Here is a 10341-nt window from a genome sequence, read left to right as displayed (position 1 = left end):
AAAAACCATCACTTTAGGTTTTATTAGTATGATAACAGCTGGTATTAAGACTGCCTGCTTGTCATACCTGCCAAACAGTATCTGAGAGCTTGGCACAGATCATTTCACTGGATCCTGACAACGGCTCCATGGCAGTGGTTCTCAGTAAAGGAAGACAGGATGATTACACTTCCCGAGGAGCATGGGCAATGTTTGGAGCCATTTTTGGTCATCACAGCTGAGGAAGGGGTCATGTTACTGACATCAATGGGTAGAAGCTGAGTTGTTGCAGAATATGCCAAAATACTTGTGACAACCTCACCTAGGCCAGCAATGCCCAAGATGAGAAACCTGCCTTCCAAAAAGCTGGGGTTTTGGCTTTCTTTTGATTTTTGTTTCGTTGCATGTGTATTAGGTGTGCACACATGTGTATATGTACGTTCATATACGTGTGGGCATGTGTGTGTGTGTTTATAGAGAGAGGGGCAAAGCTTGCTTGGACTTATACAAGTCAGTGGAGATCAGTGATGGATGCCTTTCTCATTCCCTTTCTACCTTAGTTTTGAATGGAGGTCTCTAATTGAACCTGGAACTCGACAATTTGTTCATACTAGCAAGCCAGCAGGTTTTGGAAAGCTTCCTGGGCCTTTTGTTGAATGTAGAGCTCACTACTTGAGCTAGACTGGCTAACCAGTAAACCCCAAGGGTTCCCTGTTTTAGCCTTCTCAGTGTTAAGCTTACAGATCACTTACCATGTTACATCCTGGGGACCCAGACTCAGGTCCTTGTGTTTGTGTGGCAAACTCTACTGACTGAGCACCTCTGCAGTCCTGACAGCTGCCTTACTTGCTCCCGTTTTACAGGTGAGCTCCAGGAACATTACAGGGATAACAGTGGGGGCTTCGCCTAGTGATGAATGCCAGAGCCCCATTCTTCACTCTATACCTACAAACAATTCGGCCACAACATGATATTCGGTCTTCTTTAGACCCACTGGTTCCCCTGAATCTGAAAGTAGGTGTGGGTGTTCATACTTCTTTATTGCCAGAATAGGAAATGTATGACACTAACACCCAGCTCACATTTGATCCCCAACCATCCTTAAACCCCAGGACAGTTATCTTCCATGAGAAAAGAAAATAAATGCTTCTTCATGAATATGCCAGACCGGTTTCCTCTTAGCTGTAGCTCACAGAGCATCTGTAACTAAAGATTATATTGAATCTTTGTGGCTGCCAAGGAGAGGAAGGAAATCTGCTTCAGGTGCAGGCTAGAGAGAGTGAGCTTTAGAACAAGAAGAATAATTTGCCAGACCTTTTCATATTCACCCTCACACTTCGGATCAAAAAGTAATTGCCAATTGTTGTCATGTTAAAAAAAAAAAAAAAAAAGAGGTAACCATGGAGGTCAAACTTCCTGATTTCTTATTCAGGGAAATTTTCCATTCCCCATGCCTTCACATAAAAGCCCAAACTTTAGCTCCACTCCCTAAAGGGGCTCAAAAACACACATGATTTTCTTTATAGGGTCCTTTGTACATCAGAAAGCAAGAGACTTGATCACGCTAATTATTTCCCAACAATGACATAAGGTTTCCTTTTAGCATCTCCTCACTTCTTGCTATCAGAAGAGCATTTTTAACAACGTATTCTAGACAAAGAAGATCAAAAGACAGGCCTGTGTCCAGGGCAAATAATATTTTTTTCACAGCATTTCCAGTTGAATTTGCTTAAATCTCTTATATTTTCCTGCTTGTCATTATGTGGAAGCCTTGTCCTGAGTAATGGCTGGTGGGAGAAGAAGGTGGAGTCCCAGTGAGTGGTATTGAATAGCAGAGGGTAGAAATGAGACAGAGACAGGCCTGGAGTGATGGGCAGATAAAAGAAGTAAGAAAGAGATGACTGTTTCATCTCAATGAAGTTATTGATGGCCATGTCCATACTAGATGCATGAAGAGGACCGCATGTGCACACCAGAGGGGATTATTCCAAAGAAAATCAATGTTTGTATTGAAATGAGTTTATGCGGTTAGGTCAAGCAAGTTTCTTTTATCTTTTGCCTTAAGATGACCCTGAGAGGTTCCCATACCTTGAAGACTCCCCTTCTCTTGTTTCCTCAATAGGACAGATGAGCCACAAGAAACGGACAGGTAACCTTTTGGTCAGGGTGATCCAAAATTGGAGTATCCATGTGACAGCCACCATAGATGGAACTGTATGGGCCACTTCCTCTTCTAAGCCCAGTGGATGTTCATATTCTTTATGAGGCGAGCATTATAACTTGTCGTAGCTTTCAGATGAGGAAACTGGGGCATGATTGTGGGCAAAGGTGTCACGCCTGTTAAAGGGTCAGGCCTGTGTAAAACATCAGGCCACCTATGCTCAGATTTGAACTCTATTCGCTGTCTTTGTGATCTTTGACAACAGTCATGATGGTGATGATGTTGATGATGATATCTGGCTAGAAACCAAAGGGTGTTTTGAGGATAAAATTCAGCTGGGCATGGTGACATACACCTGTAATCCCAGCACTGGAGAGACTGAGCAATGAGGACCATGAATTTAAGAATATCCTGGGCTACATAGCAAAACCCTTCTCCAAAAAGAGATTCTCGGGCTGGAGAGATGGCCCAACAGTTAAGGCACTTGTTTGCAAAGGGCTGGCCCGGGTTCAACTGCCCAGTAGCCATGTACAGCCAGATGCATGAATTGGCATCTGTAGTTCTGGAGTTTGTAGCAGCAAGAGGTCCTGGTGTGTCCATAGTTACTTTCATTCTTCTCTCTCTCTCTCTCTCTCTGTCTCTCTCTCTCTCTCTCTCTCTCTCTCTCTCTCTCTCTCTCTGTACATGTGTGTCTGAACCTCCCTCTCTCCCTGCCTTCCTCTCTCCCTCCTTCTCTCACCCTCTCTGTCATTACAGCATTAGGGATCTACCCCAGGGTCTTGTACTTGCTAGGAAAATACTGTACCACTGATTTGCATCCTCGGCCCTTATTAATAGTCTTGATAGGAACAATGTGAGCCCTCCCAGAACACTTCTTGGATCAACTAGACACAAAGACTGTGCCTTCGCTAGGCATTATTCTCACCAGCAGAGTTCTTTTTTTCTCAGCTGTCAATCCTCCAGCCCCAGTGCACACCTTGCTGGTGCTAATCCCCACTGCTGTTGACACCTTGTGACTTAATTCCCACAGAAGGGTGTCTGCGTTTAAGAGCATGCATTATTGTCATTGAAGTAACAGCATGCTGAAACCTTTATAGATTGATATGCCAGACAAGAGGGAAGCAAAAATGAATGCTTAGTTTCCTTGCACAATACTCCGTGGGATGTGTTTTTCCCCATAAGAATATTTTAGCATTAATTAAGATAAACAATGATATACGCCGAAAGACAATTGAATCTGTTCGCAGTTAAAAATGGTCTCATTGTGTAAAAATAGTACCCAAATTATAGCATATAAAGATGCAGGGGGGAAACACTGTAAACTTATAACATGATTAAAATAGAAACACCAAGTGGTACTGATGAGGCCTTGAACAAATCTGGGAGCAGAGGAGAAAGATGAGGACAGGTGGAAAACCAGACATGTCATGTGTACTTTATTTATTTCCCTCTGGAATCCACTTTATTGTCCCTCTCCTTAATCATAACTATTTGTCACTGCATGCTTTGTGCATGCTTTCATGACATCGGTGTTGCAATCAACATTTTCTCGATAAGGGATCCAAGTTTGAAGGGCGGAAGTCACACAGGTAGAAGTGACAGCCGTGCTTTCAACAGGGGTCTTGGTACTTACGCCACGTCTCCTCTTCTTGCGCCAGCCCCATTTTTCACATGGGGTAAGTACAGACCCCGCTTGTAGCACAGGTGATTCAAGCAGACCTTTCACTTCCTGTAGAAGTGGGAGCGGCAGGAGCAAACCTGCGTTTCACAGCCCTTCTGAGATGGTGAGGCAGAGACCTACTGTCTACCCACTCTGGTCACAGCTATGGGCTAAGCATTTCTGGCAGCCATTTGACCACCAATAGTACGACTCTGTTGAAATTGGAAACAACAAGAGAAAAGAACAGAGAGAAGATGAGAAACTGCGTTCTGCAAGGCTTTCCAGAGACTCTATGTCTATGCTGCCTAAACTCAGCTGCAGAAGCCAACATACATCTCCTCTGAGCTGAGCCAGGCACAAACATTATTTCTGTTTCTTGCTGCTAACACGCTCTGATCCTCATGAACTGGGAGGCCACGGAGATATTAACTAGGAATAAGAAAGCATGAAGATAAGGCAGTCTAGGCTAAACATTCAGTGAAACATCTCCTGACTCCTCACTAATAACTGGGGCTTTACCAGGCCCTTGTCATTTAAAGGCCCAGGTTTGCAGTGTAAGAATTAGGTGGATGTAAATAGCAGAAAAGAGAAGCTTAACTCCTATTCCATTGTTTTTTCTCCCGCAGTGTACTATAAAAATACATTTGGGATGGGGAGATGGTTCAGAATTAAAGGGTTCTTGCTTGCAAAGCCTGCTAGTCTTGGTTCAGTTTCCCATTACTCACATAAAACCAGATGTACAAAGTGGCACATGCATCTGTTTGCATGTGTGTTCATTTGTAGCAGCAAGAGTGCCCTGGCATTCTCATTTTCATTCTCTTTGTCTCTCAAATATAGAAAAAATATTTCAGATACATCTTTGCAAGCCTGCGTGGGAAAGCATCCTCAAGGGGAACATCACAAGGTAGGATAGCACTCTCTTCAACTTTGCTGTTATCACTCATCATCCATGGAATTAGCTCTAGCATACCACATGAATACCAATATCTGTGGGTGCTCAAATCCCTCATAGAAAATGATGTCTCATTTACATATCACCTGTGTACATCCTTCCATTGCTTTAAACCATGTACATTACTAATAATACCTAATATAATATAAATCTTATGCAAACAGTTGTTAAAATGCATTGTTTGGAAAATGATGACATGTTCAGAACTTGTACAATTTAAGACAGTTGGAGTGTGTTTAATATACATGTGTGTGTATGTATGTATGTCCTATATATTCATATGTGTGTGGGCACATGTGTGGTTTTAGGTGCGCTTGTGTGTGTATGTGCACGCATGTATGTGGAGGCCACAGTTTGATATTGGATGCCTTTCTCAATTGTTCCTAGGGTTTTTCTAATATTTTATTTTTATTTATTTGACAGAGAGAGAGAGAGAGAGAGAGAGAGAGAGAGAATGGGCATGTCAGGGCTTCCAGCCACTGCAAACAAACTCCAGATGCATGTAACTAACACCTTGTGCATCTGGCTAACATGGGTCCTGGGGAATTGAACCCTGGTCCTTTGGCTTTGCAGGGAAATGCCTAAAGCACTAAGCCATCACTTCAGCTTTGTTCTGTTTTTGAGACAAGGTCTCTATTGAATTCTCACTGATTTAGCTAGACAACAAGCTAGCCATGAAGCCTGAGGGATATTCCTGTTTTTACCACCTAGTACTAGAATTATAGGTACATGCCATTATGCCCAGCATTTTACGAGGGTCTGGGGATCTGCACTTAGATCCTCATGCTTAAATGGCAAGTACTCTACTGACGGAGTCATCTTGTTAGCCTGCTGGTTCATTTTAATACTGATTGAATCCATGGTTATGAAATCCATATATTCAAAGGGCTTAACAAAATGCTAAGACATCACCTCTATCCAACAGTCTTACCTTTTCTTGCATTTCTGTTACTCCAGATTCTCTGGGGAGACCTTGGAGATGGACTGGCAGATCCTCAAACCTCCCACACCTTTGCCAAAACAGAAAAAGGCAGGTAGATGGGCACACTTGCTGGTTACGCCTCCTTACTGTCACCCTATGCAGTGATTAAGGTAAAGTTCCAATAGTTGATGAGTTCCAGTCACCCTTCCCCAGTGCCATCTGAGCTGTTCATTTTCTGATCAAAGACATGCAACTATTTGATGAGCAAGTTCAGCTGAAAACTGCCACGTGGTCATTTCAGCTGGAGCAGAGGTCATAGAGTATGCGGGGTATACCCCTTAATTACTCTCAGAAATGACAGCCAAAGTCTCGTCTAACTATATGACACAAAGCAGGGGCTGTGCTCATGGAAATCAGGAATGTGTGCCTGTCATGGGACATCCCTGCATGGACTGACTTGTTATTTCTGACATCCAGCAAAACCACATTAGTCCCAGGCTGTCTTCTCCCGTTTCTTTGTCTTCTTCTAAGAACACAGCTTCCATGTAAGCAAGTCAGTACAGTGGCTAAAGCATAGCAGTGTGGCCTGCCCATTTGTTAAGGCAGCACAGGTAGAGATGGCAAGGTTGGGACTGTGGAGACCTCAACACCCAGCTCAGTGACATCATGGTGCTCAATGCATCCACTCTCCGGCTGCATCTGTATGCCCTGCTGCAACCTTGTAAGAAATCCTGCTGGGTTGCTTTCTCTGCAGGGTAATTATGAAGTGGTATTATGGCTGGGGTGATGGCTCCAGGGTAAAAGCACTTGCCTTACAAGCATGGAGACCCAAATCTGGATCCCCAGCATCCATACAACATGTTTTGTGTACGTGGCAGCCCACTGCAATCCCACCACTCAGGAGATGCAGATGGGAATCCCTGAAGCAAGCTGGCTACCTCAACTAGCAGAATCAGTGTGCTCTGGGTTCAGTGAGAAACCCTGTCTCAGTAAAAAAGACAAATAGATCTAAGAAGACACCAGAAACGGACCCCTGGCCTCCATATACATGCATATCCACATATATGTGTGTACTCGTACACATTTATGCACCTAGACACATGCAAACACGCACAAATATTAATACATTCACACACATATACACATGCCCCCCAAAGAAAGAAAATGCAATCAGTTAGGGTTACCATTATTGACTACATTCCTCTCACAAGTAGGTTTTACTTTGTGAAATAAAGCAGATCATAGTGTAGGTAAACAAAATCCTTGATGAGCATTTTTGTTTATTTATTTATTTATTTATTTATTTATTTATTTATTTGAGAATGACAGACAGAGAAAGAGGCAGAGAGAGAGAGAGAGAAAAATGGGCATGCCAGGGCCTCCAAGCACTGTAAACGAATTCCAGAAGCATGTGCCCCCTTGTGCATCTGGCTAACGTGGGTCCTGGGGAATCCAGCCTCGAACCAGGGTCCTTAGGCTTCACACGCAAGCGCTTAACTGCTAAGCCATCTCTCCAGCCCCTTGGTGAGCATTTTTAACTGAGATGATCTTCAGAAAGCATGATTCAAAGAAATATACTCTTATTACTAACTGCTAACTTTCTGACAAGACCTTAAATAGTATCCCTTGAATTCCAGCCCAGCTCATAATAGTTACCTGTTAAAATTCCATCTTAGTAATTAACGTACAACAATTCCTTTTATAAATTTGAATGCATCATGCAAATGTGAGATTTAAATATCCACTGATCCCTCTCAGTCTTACTGAAGGGGGATTTTTATGCTTCTAGGAATGGCCTCTTTGCATCTTCTTTACATTTCTAATCAGAGAGAAGCTGAGCTCCCTGTGATGACTTCAAATCCCTCCTGCCCAGATAAACAACAATGTGGAACCAGGACCAGGGAAAATGCTTAATGGGTAAAACAACTTCTGTGCAAACATGAGGACCTGAGTTCAGAACCTCAGAACCCAGGGAAAGCATAGGGAATGGTTGTGCATACCTGTGACCCCAGTGTTGACGAAGCAGAGAAACTGACCTCCCTGGGCTTGTTTGATGGCTAGTCTAGTAGAATGAGAGAGCTCTATATTTGGTGAGAGAACCCGTCTCAAAAAATAAGCTGGAAGGCTGGAGAGATGGCTTAGCAGTGAAGCGCTTGCCTGTGAAGCCTAAGGACCCCAGTTTGAGGCTCGATTCCCCAGGACCCATGTTATCCAGATGCACAAGGGGGCACATGTGTTTGGAGTTCGTTCGCAGTGGCTGGAAGTGCTGGCGCGCCCTTCTCTCTCTCTCTCTCTCTCTCTCTCCCTGCCTCTTTCTCTGTCACTCTCAAATAAATAAATAAAAATAACAAAAAAAAAATATAAGGTGGAGAAAGACTGAAGAAGATTTCTGATTTCAACCTCTGGCCTCCATACCATGTGTACTCACGCCAGCACAACCATGTATAGTCAGATGTGTAAGACAGACACACACACACACACACACACACACACACACACAGTGCAAGATCCACACTTCCAAGATGCCAGTGCTAAGAACCACACAGTGTATGTGTGTGTGTGTGTCAGCTAAATGAGGTTTCAAAACCAACACAAAGCACTTTCTCCTTCTCATTCTCCTTAAAGTCCTACCAGATGGCATCTTGAGTGCTAGGAGTCAGTGGTGTCCAGTTTGATAGGACCAGAAAGAAGAGACAACCTGGCCTATCTCAGGGCTAGAGAAATTTTTTCTGATGGCGTGTCGGAATTGGAGCTGTCCCAGGAAGCCAAAGAGAAGTGTCCCTGTTAACCTGAATGTGCCAACAGAATGTGCACAGTGTCTAAAAGGAATGTTGAGGCTGGCTGAGGAGGCTCAGTGTAATAGCTGTTCTTCTCTTTATTTCTCCACCACTATATGTAGCAAGATGCTGCCTTTGAAAATTACTGCCTTGGCTTCACGAAGTTCCTATATTGCCTCTAATTCTTTTCTCCAGCTCTAGCAGCAAATAGATTTTGTGATACTTATTTATATAAGGAAAGGGTTTCGGGAAAGCATCGAAAACAAGTTTATAAATTTCAAAGGCCCCATATTTGTGAGTTTCAAAACAGGCTTTTAAGTCCATGACTAAAGGCAGTGAGAGTATCTATTATTCTATAAGATATTTTCAAAAACTGTTATTGGAGGAGGAAAGTTTTGCCTTCCTGAACTTTTCCCAGAGAGGATGTATGTCTAATATCATGGACAGATGAAAGGGAAGGAGCACAGAACTATAGGAAGCAGGAAAGCCCATTGGGCTTAGGATGGGCAGGTTATACACACCTGCAGAGAGGTAAGAAGACTCCCACCTCCCCTCAGCTTCTCCTCAGAGCTCTTGGCACCAAGCTCAGGAGTTGCCTGGGGGACCAGCTATCCCTGACGGACACTGAGCCCTGCCATCTAATAAGTGGAGTCCACAGCCAGGATGCTGAGGAGCAAGGATCCAATATGAGCCACTTTGCTGTGTCGAACGATGGTGTGCATGGGAAAGGTTGTGTGATGGTTTCATGTGAAATGGTCTCCATGAGTTCCTGTGTTGGAATACTTGGCCCCAGGCTTATGGTGTGTTTGGGAAGGTTGTGTGCTCTTTGGGATATGAGGCCTAGGTGGCAGACATGAGTCACTAGGGGTGGGCCTTGAAGGCTATGCCTGCTTTTGGTCCAAGCCTACTCTTTGGTTTTCTGGTCAGCCATGATGTGAGGAGCGTCTATTGCGTAATCTCATTGCCATGGACTCCCCACCACGGGGGACCGAGAGCTGCTGAAACCGTGAGCCGAAAGAACCCTCTGCTTTGCACTGCTTCCAGCACGGATTTGGTCTCCGCAAGGAGAAAAATAACTAACTTGCAGATTCTAGGAGCCCCACCGCCAGCCCCACAAGGAGCTCCTGACACAGCGGTCCTCAGCGTGAGTCTCAAAGCTGGCATTTCTCACAAGTCCCTGGTGGCTGTTCCCCCAAGGACCTCCCTATGAGAACCACGACTTTCACTAGAATATTTAAAGAAACAGAGTCAGTGAAGCCACCTTGCACTTCTGCACTTTCCCATGGCAGCAGGTAGTTCTTTTCTTTGTGAATTTACACATGTGTATTGTGTATGTAACATGTGGCCTATATGTAATACATATATATAGTTATACATATATAATTTTGGGGTTCCTTGATAATTTCATACATATATGTTGCATTTTGATCATATGCACTCCACATTTTCCTCTCTTCCTAACTGGGCCCACCAAACCTCTACTTCCCAGCACTTACCAGTGGCTCCACCACAGAATGATGACACCCACTCCCCCAGGAACCATTAACGGCCATTAACGCCTCATTTTGACACATAATTGTGTGTATTTATGGAGCAAAATGTGCTACTTAGATTCGGGTATATTTTAAGCAACGATCAAATTGGGATAATTAGCATATTCATCACCTTGAATACCTATGGGTTTTTTTTTTTCAGTACCTGAGATTGAACCTAGAGCATCCCATTTGCTAAGAAAGGACTCTCCCACTGACCTACATCCCTACTACCTTTTTTTTTTTTTTTAACACAGGGTTCAGTGGTGGCCTTAAATTCACTCTGGAGGCCAGGCAGTCCTCTTGCCTCGGCCTCTTGACTAGTTAGGTTTATAGGCCTGCACCACCGGATCCAGCT

The 10341-nt window shown here is 43.8% G+C and overlaps 1 pseudogene; it reads right to left on the bottom strand.

Annotated features, from left to right (window-relative positions):
* Positions 1–2373: 2373 nt before the first annotated feature.
* Positions 2374–10341, bottom strand: part of LOC101604322 — a 30186-nt pseudogene continuing 22218 nt past the window's right edge.

The sequence above is a fragment of the Jaculus jaculus genome, chromosome 11 (assembly GCF_020740685.1).
Source record: "Jaculus jaculus isolate mJacJac1 chromosome 11, mJacJac1.mat.Y.cur, whole genome shotgun sequence".
Lineage (NCBI taxonomy): Eukaryota > Metazoa > Chordata > Mammalia > Rodentia > Dipodidae > Jaculus > Jaculus jaculus.
The sequence above is the reverse complement of the archived record's forward strand: the minus strand, read 5'-3'. Positions and strand labels throughout refer to the sequence as shown.